We start from the raw sequence: 16254 nt of genomic DNA on the forward strand, positions 1-16254 counted from the left end.
CTTATCACTGTCAGTGAGCTGACCCGAGGAACTTTTGAGTGGGCCTATCTTGTCCCTGATCTTACTTCTGTATACCTGAAAGAATCCTTTTGGGTTAGTCTTCGATTCTCTTGCAACTTTAACCTCATAATCTCTATTTGCTTTTCTAATTCCCTTTTTTATTTCTCTCTTTAACTGAATATATCGATTTCTTAATTGCCCCTCTCCTCTTTTGATTTGCCTATATATGCCTCTCTTTTGACCAATCAGATATTTTAATCTATTGTTCATCCATTTAGGATCATTTTTGTTTGATCTGATTTCCCTATTTGGAACATAATTTGACTGAGCAGCTAGAACTATGCCCTGGAAAGCATCATATCGGCAACCATCACCACCTACCTGACCCCTAGTCAGGTCATTCCAGTTCAGCCCACCTAAGTAATTTTTCAGTCCTATGAAATCAGCCAAGCGAAAGTCAGGGACGGAGACTTGATTGCCATTATTAGGGGAATTCCATGATATGTTAAAACTGAGTGATTTGTGATCACTCTCCCCAAGCTCATCATTAACCTCAAGATTATTAATTAGTGTTTCCCTACTGGCAAGAACCAAGTCAAGGAGGTTATTTCCCCTAGTTGGCTCTGTCACAAACTGTTTTAAAAAACAATCCTGGATCGTATCAAGAAAGTCACCCGACTCTAAATTTCCTGTCAAATTGCTCCAGTCAATCTGTCTATAATTGAAATCTCCCATTAGCACAACATTTTCGTATGTAGATGCCTTACGAATTTCGTCCCATAGAAGTTTACTGCACTCCCTATCAAGATTTGGGGCCCTGTAAATCACACCCAAAATTAGTTTTTCTCGGCCCTCGAGAAGCTGTAACCAAACAGATTCAGTGGCTGACGCTTCTAATTTAATATCTTGTCTAACACAACAATTTAAATTGTCTCTGACATACATCGCTACTCCACCACCTTTCCTGTTGACCCTGTCAGTGTGGAATAATTTATAGCCTTGTATGTGACATTCAGAGGGCATCTCTCTATCTTTCAGATTGAGCCAGGTCTCTGTTATAGCAATAATATCTATGTTTCCTGCACTTGCAATTAATCTTAGCTCATCTATCTTATTTCTAACACTCCTGCTATTAGTATAGTAAACCTTAAGGGAGCTAGTCCCTTGCTGCCCTCTGCTGTCCCCCTTTGTTTGCTGACCTGTTCTATTGTCTTTATTTATAACTTCATGCTGAATGCCTTTTATACATTTACTGTTTCCAACCCTAGTGTTGCAACCTGCTTGTTTCCCACACACACCCATACCTCTATCTTCCATCAGTTTAAAATCATAGGCATTTCACCAATGGCCTTCTCAATCGAGTCTGCAAGTGCTACCACCCCTGCCCCAGAGAGATGAACCCCATCCCTTGCATACATATCATGTTTGCCATAAAAGTTGTTCCAGTTGTCAATGAATGGGATTGCAAGTTCCTTGCAGTATCTGTCTAGCCAGCAATTTACACCAATTGCCCTAGACAACCATTCATTTCCTACTCCCCTTCTAGGCAAGATGCTACATATGATTGGGATCCCTCCCTTAGACTTAATGAAATCTATAGCTGACCTGTACTTATCTAGCAGCTCTTCTCTCCTACCCTTCCCAATATCATTTCCACCAGCACTGAGACAGATAATGGGCTTGTTCCCATTACCTGACATGATATTATCCAGTCTGTTGACAATGTCCCCAACACCAGCTCCAGGGAAGCACACTCTATCTCTCATCTTCTTATTCCTATTACAAAAAGCACGATCAACATATCTTACCTGAGAGTCACCAACCACAAGAATGCGCTTACCTTCATTAGCAGGGGCAGTAGTACCCTTACCTTCACTGGCCACTGAAGTACATTCATCCTGGAGAACAGAGAAGCGATTTCCTACCTTCAGATCTGCACTCTTAACTTTCCTTACTCTGATGCGCCTCCCATTACTGTGAACAACTCGCCACTTGTAGCAGGTGCTGGGCTGCACCTCACTGCTGGTAGCCGTTGCTACCACCCCACCTACAGCCTCCTCACAGTGAGAGACAGACTGCACCTCACTGCTAGAAGCCTCATTCCCCACATCTCCAACCACCTCACACTCTCTCCCAGGCCCATTGAGGTGGACCTTCAGCCTCCTAATCTCCTCCTGGAGAAGCAAGACCTCCTCCTTCAACTCTCCAACCTCAGCTTTTAAAACACTGTAGAAGCAAGCCATGCTTTGTAACCGTCCACGCTAATCCCCAAGCAGCTCAGGGTCTGTGACCTCACGTGACGACTGACCACTGAACACTGTGACGACTGACCACTGATATGAGGATGAGGAACAAGATGGGAGCTAGTACTGTGCCTTGTGGAACAGAGCTTTTCACCGTAGCTGCCTCGGACTTTACTCTGTTGACGACTACTCTCTGTGTTCTGTTAGTGAGGAAATTATAGATCCATCTTCCAACTTTTCCTGTTATTCCTTTAGCGCGCATTTTGTGCGCTATTACGCCATGGTCACACTTGTCGAAGGCTTTTGCAAAGTCTGTATATATTACATCTGCATTCTTTTTGTCTTCTAGTGCATTTAGGACCTTGTCGTAGTGATCCAGTAGTTGAGACAGACAGGAGCGACCTGTTCTAAACCCATGTTGCCCTGGGTTGTGTAACTGATGGGTTTCTAGATGGGTGGTGATCTTGCTTCTTAGGACCCTTTCAAAGATTTTTATGATATGGGATGTTAGTGCTATTGGTCTGTAGTTCTTTGCTGTTGCTTTACTGCCCCCTTTGTGGAGTGGGGCTATGTCTGTTGTTTTTAGTAACTGAGGGACGACCCCCGTGTCCATGCTCCCTCTCCATAGGATGGAAAAGGCTCGTGATAGGGGCTTCTTGCAGTTCTTGATGAACACAGAGTTCCATGAGTCTGGCCCTGGGGCAGAGTGCATGGGCATGTCATTTATCGCCTGTTCGAAGTCATTTGGCGTCAGGATAACATCGGATAGGCTTGTGTTAATCAAATTTTGTGGCTCTCTCATAAAAAATTCATTTTGATCTTCGACTCTCAGTCTGGTTAGCGGCTTGCTAAAAACTGAGTCATATTGGGACTTGAGTAGCTCACTCATTTCCTTGCTGTCATCTGTGTAGGACCCATCTTGTTTAAGTAGGGGCCCAATACTGGACGTTGTTCTCGATTTTGATTTGGCATAGGAGAAGAAATACTTTGGGTTTCTTTCGATTTCATTTATGGCTTTTAGTTCTTCCCGCGATTCCTGACTCCTAAAGGATTCTTTTAGCTTAAGTTCGATGCTTGCTATTTCTCTGACCAGTGTCTCCCTGCGCATTTCTGATATATTGACCTCTTTTAGCCGCTCTGTTATTCTTTTCCGTCGCCTGTAAAGGGAGCGCCTGTCTCTTTCTATTTTACATCTACTCCTCCTTTTTCTTAGAGGAATAAGCCTTGTGCATACATCGAGTGCCACCGAGTTAATCTGTTCTAGGCATAAGTTTGGGTCTGTGTTGCTTAGTATATCTTCCCAGCTTATATCGGTTAGGACTTGGTTTACTTGGTCCCACTTTATGTTTTTGTTATTGAAGTTGAATTTGGTGAATGCTCCCTCGTGACTAGTCTCATTTTGTCGGTCTGAGGCTCCACGCATACATGTCTGAACCTCAATTATGTTGTGATCTGAGTATATTGTTTTTGATATGGTGACATTTCTTATCAGATCATCATTGTTAGTGAAGATGAGGTCTAGTGTATTCTCCAGTCTAGTAGGCTCTATTATTTGCTGGTTTAAATTGAATTTTGTGCAGAGATTTAAAAGCTCGTGTGAGTGTGAGTTTTCATCAGAGCTGCCTCCTGGTGTTATTACTGCAACAATATTATTTGCTATATTCCTCCATTTTAGGTGCCTTAAGTTGAAATCCCCCAGGAGCAAGATGTTGGGTGCAGGAGCTGGAAGATTTTCCAGACAGTGGTCAATTTTTAACAGCTGTTCCTGGAATTGCTGGGATGTTGCATCCGGAGGCTTGTAGACTACCACAATGACTAGGTTTTGGTTCTCGACCTTTACTGCTAAAACTTCCACTACGTCATTTGAGGCATTAAGCAGTTCTGTGCAAACAAGTGACTCTGCAATGTACAGGCCAACCCCCCCCTTTTGCCTGTTCACTCTGTCACATCTGTATAGGTTGTAACCTGGGATCCATATTTCGTTGTCCAAGTGATCCTTTATGTGGGTCTCAGTGAAAGCCGCGAACATTGCCTTTGCCTCTGCAAGCAGTCCACGGATGAAAGGTATTTTGTTGTTTATTGCTGGCTTTAGACCCTGTATATTTGCAAAGAAGAATGTTATCGGACTGGTGGTATTGTTGGTACTGGGGGGGGATTTTTTTTCCGGCATTAGTATCTGTATCTGTTGGTTTGGAGTGGAGGCCATCGACTGTGGTTCCACTCCAGGAATGACTGGATTTGGTGTACGATTTCTGCCATTTCCTGCCAGTTTTTTTTCCTTCCTGGCACTAAAAAACCTCTCCCTCTTGAGTGGCTGTGGCTACCCAGGTTTTCCCATGGCCTGGATGTTTTGTATCTTTTTGTCCCCTTTAGATGGTATGCCTGGCAATTTAAGTTATAGCACAGTCTTTCCTGTACTGAAGAGGTACACATTTCAGGGTGAAAAAGCTTACAGGAAGGGAGTTTGCATTTTCCTGTTGTCATATGGGCATGACATTTTCTAGGGTGGTCATAGTTGCATGTCCCATCTGTTTTTCCAGATTTCCCATGCCAGCAGATACCAAGTGCATAGTATGTGCACAGGCTTGGTTTCCGTTTGCCTTGGGTTTCTGTGACTGTATTCCCTGTTGGTGCATGTTTCCCTGTCTTATTCCTATCCTCCCTAGCACCAACAATGGAGCTCCCACCAGTTGTTTTTGGTAATTTATCCTCACTATTGCTATTGGAGTCCTCTTGTTTGCTATTTCCTGCGGTATTTCTGGTTTGCAATATTGGTTTTATCTTATCTTTGACTACACTTGTTTCCCTACTATGGCTCCTGTCCTCTATGAGGTCATTTATATGTATTCCTTCCTGCGTATAATTCCCGACTACCTGGACAAAATCTCCAGCTTCACCATTACTGTCTACCAGGACAGTATCTCCAGCTTCACCATTTCTGTCTCCCAGGACAGCACCTCCAGCTTCCCCATTACTGTCTCCCAGGACAGTATCTCCAGCTTCACCATTACTGTCTCCCAGGACAGCACCTCCAGCTTCCCCATTACTGTCTCCCAGGACAGTATCTCCAGCTTCACCATTACTGTCTCCCAGGACAGCACCTCCAGCTTCACCATTACTGTCTCCCAGGACAGTATCTCCAGCTTCACCATTACTGTCTCCCAGGACAGCACCTCCAGCTTCACCATTACTGTCTCCCAGGACAGCACCTCCAGCTTCACCATTACTGTCTCCCAGGACAGCACTATCAGCCCTACATTTACTGACTACCAGGACATCACCTCCAGCCTTACAGTTTGTGACTACATGGCCAGTATCAAGGGCAGTACCATTCAGCCCGGACTTTTTATGTTCCCATCTGTTGTAGAAAGCTTCCAGGTTTTCTATGAAAGCAGCTTTGATGTTATCCTCTTTTAATACCCTTGTGATTTTAGTCCACAGATTTTCCTCATTTGGGCATACCCAAAAACACTTCTCTGTTTTAATACTGCTTGTAGCTAGTTCTGGGATATCTGCACAAGGAGCGTGACACCAATTTCCACAAAAATGACAATTTATCCATGTGGTAGCCCGTTTGTTTGACTGACCACAGACTACACACAGCTTCATAATGATTTGAATGGTTGATTTACTGCAAGTCTACTAGCAACCTCTTGAATATTATATTAATAACCTTAAATGAAGCTCTAGCTATTTGTATTTCTGTTTCTAACTCTTTTTGTATATTGGACAGCTTACCGTCACGTTCCTGATTTTTAATGTTTGTGTTTATAAGGGCGCCTACAAACCCATCCGTTTACAGTCTGCTTTATTGTCCAATGAAACTGTTTGAAACCAGTCCCGGGTTCGGACCAGTCAAGGGTTCGGACCAGTCGATCTGCTCTGATCAGTGGGTCACTTATTTAAAACATACTGGTCGGTGATTTGAGCTAACACATGAAGGATCTACTGGAAATTATCTACCCGAGTAATATGTGATTTGACTGATACAAAAGTGTGTGGACAGAGACAGGGCCATACACTGGTAAGTGGACAGAGACAGGGCCATACACTGGTAAGTGGACAGAGACAGGGCCATACACTGGTAAGTGGACAGAGACAGGGCCATACACTGGTGTGTGGACAGAGACAGGGACATACACTGGTGTGTGGACAGAGACAGGGCCATACACTGGTAAGTGGACAGAGACAGGGCCATACACTGGTAAGTGGACAGAGACAGGGCCATACACTGGTGTGTGGACAGAGACAGGGACATACACTGGTGTGTGGACAGAGACAGGGCCATACACTGGTGTGTGGACAGAGACAGGGACATACACTGGTAAGTGGACAGAGACAGGGCCATACACTGGTGTGTGGACAGAGACAGGGCCATACACTGGTGTGTGGACAGAGACAGAGTCATACACTGGTGTGTGGACAGAGACAGGGCCATACACTGGTGTGTGGACAGAGACAGAGTCATACACTGGTGTGTGGACAGAGACAGGGCCATACACTGGTGTGTGGACAGAGACAGAGTCATACACTGGTAAGTGGACAGAGACAGAGTCATATACTGGTAAGTGGACAGAGACAGAGTCATATACTGGTAAGTGGACAGAGACAGGGACATACACTGGTGTGTGGACAGAGACAGGGCCATACACTGGTGTGTGGACAGAGACAGGGCCATACACTGGTGTGTGGACAGAGACAGGGTCATACACTGGTGTGTGGACAGAGACAGAGACATATACTGGTAAGTGGACAGAGACAGAGTCATACACTGGTAAGTGGACAGAGACAGAGTCATATACTGGTAAGTGGACAGAGACAGAGTCATACACTGGTAAGTGGACAGAGACAGAGTCATATACTGGTAAGTGGACAGAGACAGAGTCATATACTGGTAAGTGGACAGAGACAGGGCCATACACTGGTGTGTGGACAGAGACAGGGACATACACTGGTGTGTGGACAGAGACAGGGTCATACACTGGTGTGTGGACAGAGACAGGGACATACACTGGTGTGTGGACAGAGACAGGGCCATACACTGGTGTGTGGACAGAGACAGGGTCATACACTGGTGTGTGGACAGAGACAGTGACATACACTGGTGTGTGGACAGAGACAGTGACATACACTGGTGTGTGGACAGAGACAGTGACATACACTGGTGTGTGGACAGAGACAGTGACATACACTGGTGTGTGGACAGAGACAGTGACATACACTGGTGTGTGGACAGAGACAGTGACATACACTGGTGTGTGGACAGAGACAGGGCCATACACTGGTGTGTGGACAGAGACAGGGTCATACACTGGTGTGTGGACAGAGACAGGGACATACACTGGTGTGTGGACAGAGACAGGGCCATACACTGGTGTGTGGACAGAGACAGAGTCATACACTGGTGTGTGGACAGAGACAGAGTCATACACTGGTGTGTGGACAGAGACAGGGACATACACTGGTGTGTGGACAGAGACAGAGTCATACACTGGTGTGTGGACAGAGACAGGGACATACACTGGTGTGTGGACAGAGACAGAGTCATACACTGGTGTGTGGACAGAGACAGAGTCATACACTGGTGTGTGGACAGAGACAGGGACATACACTGGTGTGTGGACAGAGACAGAGTCATACACTGGTGTGTGGACAGAGACAGTCATACACTGGTGTGTGGACAGAGACAGGGCCATACACTGGTGTGTGGACAGAGACAGAGTCATACACTGGTGTGTGGACAGAGACAGGGTCATACACTGGTGTGTGGACAGAGACAGGGTCATACACTGGTGTGTGGACAGAGACAGGGACATACACTGGTGTGTGGACAGAGACAGGGACATACACTGGTGTGTGGACAGAGACAGGGTCATACACTGGTGTGTGGACAGAGACAGGGTCATACACTGGTGTGTGGACAGAGACAGGGTCATACACTGGTGTGTGGACAGAGACAGGGTCATACACTGGTGTGTGGACAGACAGGGACATACACTGGTGTGTGGACAGAGACAGGGACATACACTGGTGTGTGGACAGAGACAAGGACATACACTGGTGTGTGGACAGAGACAGGGTCATACACTGGTGTGTGGACAGAGACAAGGACATACACTGGTGTGTGGACAGAGACAGGGTCATACACTGGTGTGTGGACAGAGACAGGGTCATACACTGGTGTGTGGACAGAGACAGGGTCATACACTGGTGTGTGGACAGAGACAAGGACATACACTGGTGTGTGGACAGAGACAGGGTCATACACTGGTGTGTGGACAGAGACAGGGTCATACACTGGTGTGTGGACAGAGACAGGGTCATACACTGGTGTGTGGACAGAGACAGGGCCATACACTGGTGTGTGGACAGTGACAGGGCCATACACTGGTGTGTGGACAGAGACAGGGCCATACACTGGTGTGTGGACAGAGACAGGGTCATACACTGGTGTGTGGACAGAGACAGGGTCATACACTGGTGTGTGGACAGAGACAGGGTCATACACTGGTGTGTGGACAGAGACAGGGTCATACACTGGTGTGTGGACAGAGACAGGGTCATACACTGGTGTGTGGACAGAGACAGGGCCATACACTGGTGTGTGGACAGTGACAGGGCCATACACTGGTGTGTGGACAGAGACAGGGCCATACACTGGTGTGTGGACAGAGACAGGGCCATACACTGGAATACTATAATAATAATATCTTTATTTACTACAAGTACATGTACAAGGTATACAGTCCTAGCTGACATCAATGATATAGTATATAGAAAGCCCCGTATTATGCAGAGCATTTCGGGAAATTAGGTCAGTTTTGGCCCAGGATGCGACCCACACCAGTCTACTAACTCCCAGGTACCCATTTTACTGATGGGGAACATAGACACGCCCAATGGTTCTACTCTCTCTGGGAATCGAACCCAGACCCTCGCTGTGTGAAGCGAGAGCTTTAGCCACCAGGCCACAGGGCACCGTAACCATCTTAAAGTAGCCAAACATCCGACCTTTCAGACACCTCTACGTCAGCACTTCATTGTTAACAGTAGGATATCTGAAATCTTGAGACTACACCCACATTTTGTATCAACTACATGAATGACTATTTTTCAGTGGTTATAAGACATTTATATGATGTTGAGACTAACTCCACATTATACTGTGTTCATTAGCTATATGAAGAAACTGTAGTATATGATAATACTACTACTACTACTACTACTACTACTACTACTACTACTAATAATAATAATAATAATAATAATAAAATCTTTATTCTGGAACGTTTCGCCAGGCAGTGGCTTCTCCAGTCCGAATACCCCGGCATTTACCAAACCAAAATTGTAATTATACATTGTAACCTTTACAAAGAAATAAACCTTTATCTTATCTTATTTTATCAATGCAGAGAAAGATGGAAGACGAGGAGGAGGCTGAGGTGATCAGTCCCTCAGTCTCCAGTCCATGAAAATTTAGACACGTGCAACATCTGGATATCTTTATTGTAGACGTTTCGCCATCCAGTGGCTTTATCAATTATCATTATAGCCGTGTAGATTCTGAGGGACTGATTACCTCATCTTTTGTATATAGTTCTAGTGTCTTAATTAGAAGACAGTAGAACTATATACAAAAGATGAGGTAATCAGTCCCTCAGAATCTACACGGCTATAATGATAATTGATAAAGCCACTGGATGGCGAAACGTCTACAATAAAGATACCCAGATGTTGCACGTGTGTCTAAATTTCCATCTTGTCGGTGTTGTATACCATTCTTGTACAACTCTAGTCGATGTGTTCAGTCCATCAATCTTGACAAAAGTGCAGCCAAATCGCGGAGATGGGGCTTATATACCGAATCTGCACACAAAAATCACCCCCTACGAAAGTAAAAGACTGGGCAGGCGGTGCAAAATACCCCCAATGAAAAGTAGGGGCACCATTGGTACACTAAGAGAACACACCATAAGTGTCCGGGACCCAAGACTGTTCAACAGCCTCCCACTATGCATTTGGGGAATTACCAATAGGCCCCTGGCTGCCTTCAAGAGAGAGCTGGATAGATGCTTAAAGTCGGTGCCGGATCAGCCTGGCTGTGGTTCGTACGCTGGACTACGTGCGACCAGCAGTAACAGCCTGGTTGATCAGGCCCTGATCCACCAGCTGAGAAGACCACAAGTGGAAGTAGGTTATGTCTATAGGTGAGACATGTACATGATACAACTTATACAGACCTAGCTGACATCAATGGCATATTGGTTAAGCAGAGCATGTCAGGCAAATTAGATTAATTTTATCCCCAGGATGCAACCCACACCAATCGGCTACCACTCAGGTACCTATTTACTGCTAGGTGAGCAGGGAAAGCAGGTGTCTTAAGAAAACACGCCAAAATGTTTTCGCCCGTACCGGGGATCGAACCACGGACTTCAATGTGTGGTAGCATCCTCATAAGAACGAAAGAGGGGCTTAAAAGGAAGAACATTAAAAAAGTTGGAACGAATAAGACGCTTAACTGTGGGGTTCATAAATAACAAAAAAAAAAAAAGTTACAATCATGCCCATCTCCTACTTCAACAGCTCATCCTTTCTACTAAGTCTCAGGTTGAAGATGCCTTCTTTTCTCTCCGTCAGCGTCAACCTGCTTTCAATGTGTGAGCTGAATGGGCTACCAGCCAACTGCAATATACGTACGTATATATATATATATATATATATATATATATATATATATATATATATATATATATATATATATATATATATATATATATATATATATTCATATAGTCGGACTTGAGTCCTGGAAATGGGAAGTACAATGCCTGCACTTTAAAGGAGGGGTTTGGGATATTGGCAGTTTGGAGGGATATGTTGTGTATCTTTATACGTATATGCTTCTAAACTGTTGTATTCTGAGCACCTCTGCAAAAGCAGTGATAATGTGTGAGTGTGGTGAAAGTGTTGAATGATGATGAAAGTATTTTCTTTTTGGGGATTTTCTTTCTTTTTTGGGTCACCCTGCCTCGGTGGGAGACGACCGACTTGTTGAAAAAAAAAAATATATATATATATATATTGCGATGTAACTATGTCCATTGGGGGTGTGGTGAAGAACTTTTGTGACCTCTGTAATCCTGTTGTTTGCTCTGCTCTTCTCATCATAAGCAATGTGTGCACAATAAACTAGTCGCTCAGGAGACGCAACAACAGTCTTTGCGCCCACAAGTCTGCAGGAAGGCGCAGGTGTGGGCTCGGATTTCCCGGTGACTAATATGGGTCCTTCAGGATGTTCTACCACAAGAATCACAGTGGAAATCGAGGGCCCCAACGAAAATAAGTTACTCTGACATTTTCCGTGTTATCTAAAGTTGCAGAAGTTACTATGTAACAAAATTCTAATCATTCAAAAACTGTGTAATTTTTTTTACCTAAATAGCCACTTCCACCACCCCATTTTTAATACATAAATATATATGATTTATTATGTAAAATGTTTCAGAAGTTTTAAAGTATATATTTAAAATATAAAATCGTCAGGTAAACTCCAGGTCATACTGACTCCTCCAAACTCTGATAATAATCATAACTTTACACTATTTTTTTCTGCCTAGGATACACGAGTGTTGAAAGTTTGAAACCGATTAGTAGAGGCATTAAATTATTGCACAGAAACCAAAATTGGGAAGGATATGTATAAAATCGAGCAGAACGCCTGCACATTCCAATAGTTTCAAAAGATATGACACGATTTTGTTCAGATTTTTAATTAGCCACCAAGGATAACCCAATAAAATCCGTGCGTCATTGGGGACTGTCTTATTTCCAGTGTGGTCCTTCAATATTATCCCCCAGGGTGCGACCCACACCACTGGACTAACACCCAGGTACTAACACCCAGGTAATGTTAGGTCAACAGAGGCAGCAGGTGTGAGGAAACATGAGCCACCATCAATGACAGTGAAAAATAACACAGACACCACCACCAACAAGGCTGTTGTATACTTCACACACTACAGAAGTTATGACAAAAGTAAGCACCACACCACAGAAGTCAGTCAGGAGCTACATAACATCCAGAACCGTGACCAAACGATTTGTGCACACCACTAACACTGGATGACACCACTGAGCCATCAACACTCAGGAGGTCCACTGACCTCATGTTGACATTCGTCCAACCGTTGAGATTACCCAAGATGTTATCGTTAGTATGTTACTCTACTGCTGATAGGTCCTTACTCAGACCCAGCCCATCTCACCTCAGCTGTACCACTACCATTAATTCTTCTACTACTGCTAATTATACTACGTTGTTTTCTCTCGTTCAGTTGTGACTTGACAGTGGTTCTGGAACGACCGAAGAGTCGTCCTAAGTGCGAGTTATTTGTGAATTCTAAGAGTTTTAGCTAAACAGACAATGAATCGCCAAGGTACAGCTGTCAGCCGAAACCATTGTTCACACACCCCGTCTATGTTTTCCTCACTATGTTTTGAGTTGAAATGTTATTGGTGAGCGAAACATATCCTAATGAAAGTTTCCAAATGATTTTCAAGTGCCTAATTTATGCATTTGTCGGTATTATGAACCTTGTGTGGTATGTTAGTTACAACCACGACACAGTTCCTGGACCCATTATGTGCTTCTGTAGTAACTACCGCCCACATGATGGGTGTGGGCTACCACCCACAGGATGGGTGTGGAGTGACTATCACCCACAGGATGGACGTGGAGTGACTATCACCCACAGGATGGATGTATGGTGACTACCACCCACAGGATGGATGTATGGTGACTACCACCCACAGGATGGATGTATGGTGACTACCACCCACAGGATGGATGTATGGTGACTACCACCCACAGGATGGATGTATGGTGACTACCACCCACAGGATGGATGTATGGTGACCACCCACAGGATGGGTGTATGGTGACTACCACCCACATGATGGATGTATGGTGACTATCACCCACAGGATGGATGTGGAGTGACTATCACCCACAGGATGGATGCATGGTGACTACCACCCACAGGATGGATGTATGGTGACTACCACCCACAGGATGGATGTATGGTGACTACCACCCACAGGATGGATGTATGGTGACTACCACCCACAGGATGGATGTATGGTGACTACCACCCACAGGATGGATGTATGGTGACTACCACCCACAGGATGGATGTATGGTGACCACCCACAGGATGGGTGTATGGTGACTACCACCCACATGATGGATGTATGGTGACTACCACCCACAGGATGGATGTATGGTGACCACCCACAGGATGGGTGTATGGTGACTACCACCCACATGATGGATGTATGGTGACTACCACCCACAGGATGGATGTATGGTGACTACCACCCACAGTATGGGTGTATGGTGACTATCACCCACACGATGGATGTATGGTGACTATCACCCACACGATGGATGTATGGTGACTACCACCCACAGGATGGATGTATGGTGACTATCACCCACAGGATGGATGTATGGTGACTATCACCCACAGGATGGATGTATGGTGACTATCACCCACACGATGGATGTATGGTGACTACCACCCACAGGATGGATGTATGGTGACTACCACCCACAGGATGGGTGTATGGTGACTACCACCCACAGTATGGGTGTATGGTGACTATCACCCACAGTATGGGTGTATGGTGACTATCACCCACAGGATGGGCATGAGGGACCACTGTTCACAGGATGGGCATGAGGGACCACTGTTCACAGGATGGGCATGAGGGACCACTGTTCACAGGATGGGCATGAGGGACCACTGTTCACAGGATGGGCATGAGGGACCACTGTTCACAGGATGGGCATGAGGGACCACTGTTCACAGGATGGGCATGAGGGACCACTGTTCACAGGATGGGTATGGAGTAACTACAAACCACAGGATTGGTATATTTAATGTCGTCTAACGTTAAGAAATCCATCTATATAGTACTAGACTTTAACCCAAATAATTTTTTCTTATAATTATGTACAATGATATATTTATCTACTTATGTGAACACATTTATTGACCTTAAATACATATATATATATAATGGAAAAAGTCACTGTATCTGACGTTTTGAGGTTATCTTAATTAATTTACACACATGTTACTATGTATGATAATTTGTGTAACCTGTATTTATGTGTACCTGTACCTTAATAAGCTTACTTACTTAGTTGACTCACGATATCGTAATGACACGATTGCAAACAAACCATACCAGGGGTGGAGTTAGAACCCGCGATCAGTCTCAAAAGGCGACGGTCTGGAGTTTTGAGACTGATCGTGGGTTCTAACCCCACCCGTGGTATGATTTACTTATCTGGTTACTTGCCCTTGTAGTCTTAAGCTTGCCAGAAATCCTCTGCATAACCATGCCCTTTCTGCAAGCACTTAAGTGCCACCCATTTCTGTATAAACATTGTACCATGTCGAAATAAACTTTGACTTGACAGGACGGTCATGGGGGTCAATAATAAAGTCCTCAATGTACAAGCCCCAGGAGTTCAGACTGACGACAATCATAATCTACTTACATCAGTGTACCCTCACTCCCAGGCTGTGTGCTACTGAATGTGGGTTTGTGAGCTGAGGCAGCAGGGTGAGCCGAGGCAGCAGGGTGAGCTGAGGCAGCAGGGTGAGCTGAGGCAGCAGGGTGAGCCGAGGCAGCAGGGTAAGCCGAGGAAGCAGGGTAAGCCGAGGAAGCAGGGAGAGCCGAGGCAGCAGGGAGAACCGAGGCAGCAGGGAGAGCCGAGGCAGCAGGGTGAGCTGAGGCAGTAGGGAGAGCTGAGGCAGCAGGGTGAGCTGAGGCAGCAGGGCAGTACAGAGGAAGCTGATGAAGCTTCGGTCACTTCGGTGCTTATGAACTCATGCTCAGACGTCCGGCAGCGCGGCGCGGTGAGGGCAGTGAGGGGTGCCCACACTCCCCTCACCTACACCAGTACCATCACTTCTGAACGAGAAAAATATTTACAGTAGTCTAAAGTTTTGAACTGTGGAAAATATCGTGGGTATATATAGTACTGAACTATAAACATTCATGGAAAATAAACCCACAGATGTTTTTAAGGACTGCTTTTTTATTTTCTCCAATAACTGCGTTAAATATATTAACAAAGACAAACACCGGTGATAAATTATCAAAATTTAACGTAAGTCGTAGCAACCAGAACCATAAAACTAGAAACATATGGAAAATACTAATTAAATATTAACATGCGCTGGGACCCCATAGCTTATATCGAAAGAAAACTATAATAGGTTGAAATACTCGAGAATAAGAAAATATTCTGGTTACAACTACTGAAATAACGTAGACATAATAACCAAAGTGGCAACTAACATAGTGAAAACTTCTGGGACTGACGCACGAACCTTGAGCTAAACTTTGTGGAGTTGTCACAATAAATATCTGTCTCGCAACTTTTTTCCATTTTGCTTCGATTACTAACATGTTTAATGTGTGCTTTAAACTACAGATAAACTAGATAATAACCTAACTAATGTTTACAAACTAGTTAATCTTTAGATTAATTAACTAGTTTGAAATAACAATCATATGTGACTTATTACAAACTAGTTATTCTAAAAATTATTATTATTATTATTATTATTATTATTAATATAACTGAATTTGAAAATGTATAAACAGTGACGGTCTTAACATGAAGACTGAGAGTTAACCACAGTAGGTCTACTGGCCCATGCTGGCAGGTCTTACTCTCAACTCTTCAGTAGGTCTACTGGCCCATGCTGGCAGGTCTTACTCACACTCAACTCTTCAGTAGGTCTACTGGCCCATGTTGGCAGGTCTTACTCACACTCAACTCTTCAGTAGGTCTACTGGCCCATGCTAGCAGGTCTTACTCACACTCAACTCTTCAGTAGGTCTACTGACCCATGCTGGCAGGTCTTACTCACACTCAACTCTTCAGTAGGTCTACTGACCCATGCTAGCAGGTCTTACTCACACTCAA

At 44.6% G+C, this 16254-nt stretch overlaps 1 protein-coding gene across 2 annotated transcripts in view; it reads right to left on the reverse strand.

The window, feature by feature from the left end:
• LOC128691707 (integrin beta pat-3) overlaps positions 1-15123 on the reverse strand; it is a 56249-nt gene extending 41126 nt beyond the window's left edge. The window contains exon 1 of one of the 2 annotated variants that reach the window (XM_053780587.2): positions 15103-15123. The gene's annotated coding sequence lies outside the window, so the exon portion shown is untranslated. Of the gene's footprint in view, positions 1-14814 lie in introns of both variants that reach the window. The other variant, XM_053780585.2, reaches the window with a different exon arrangement.
• Between the last annotated feature and the right edge of the window lie 1131 nt (positions 15124-16254).

The sequence above is a fragment of the Cherax quadricarinatus genome, unplaced genomic scaffold, assembly GCF_038502225.1.
Source record: "Cherax quadricarinatus isolate ZL_2023a unplaced genomic scaffold, ASM3850222v1 Contig1173, whole genome shotgun sequence".
In the NCBI taxonomy this organism is placed as follows: Eukaryota; Metazoa; Arthropoda; class Malacostraca; order Decapoda; family Parastacidae; genus Cherax; species Cherax quadricarinatus.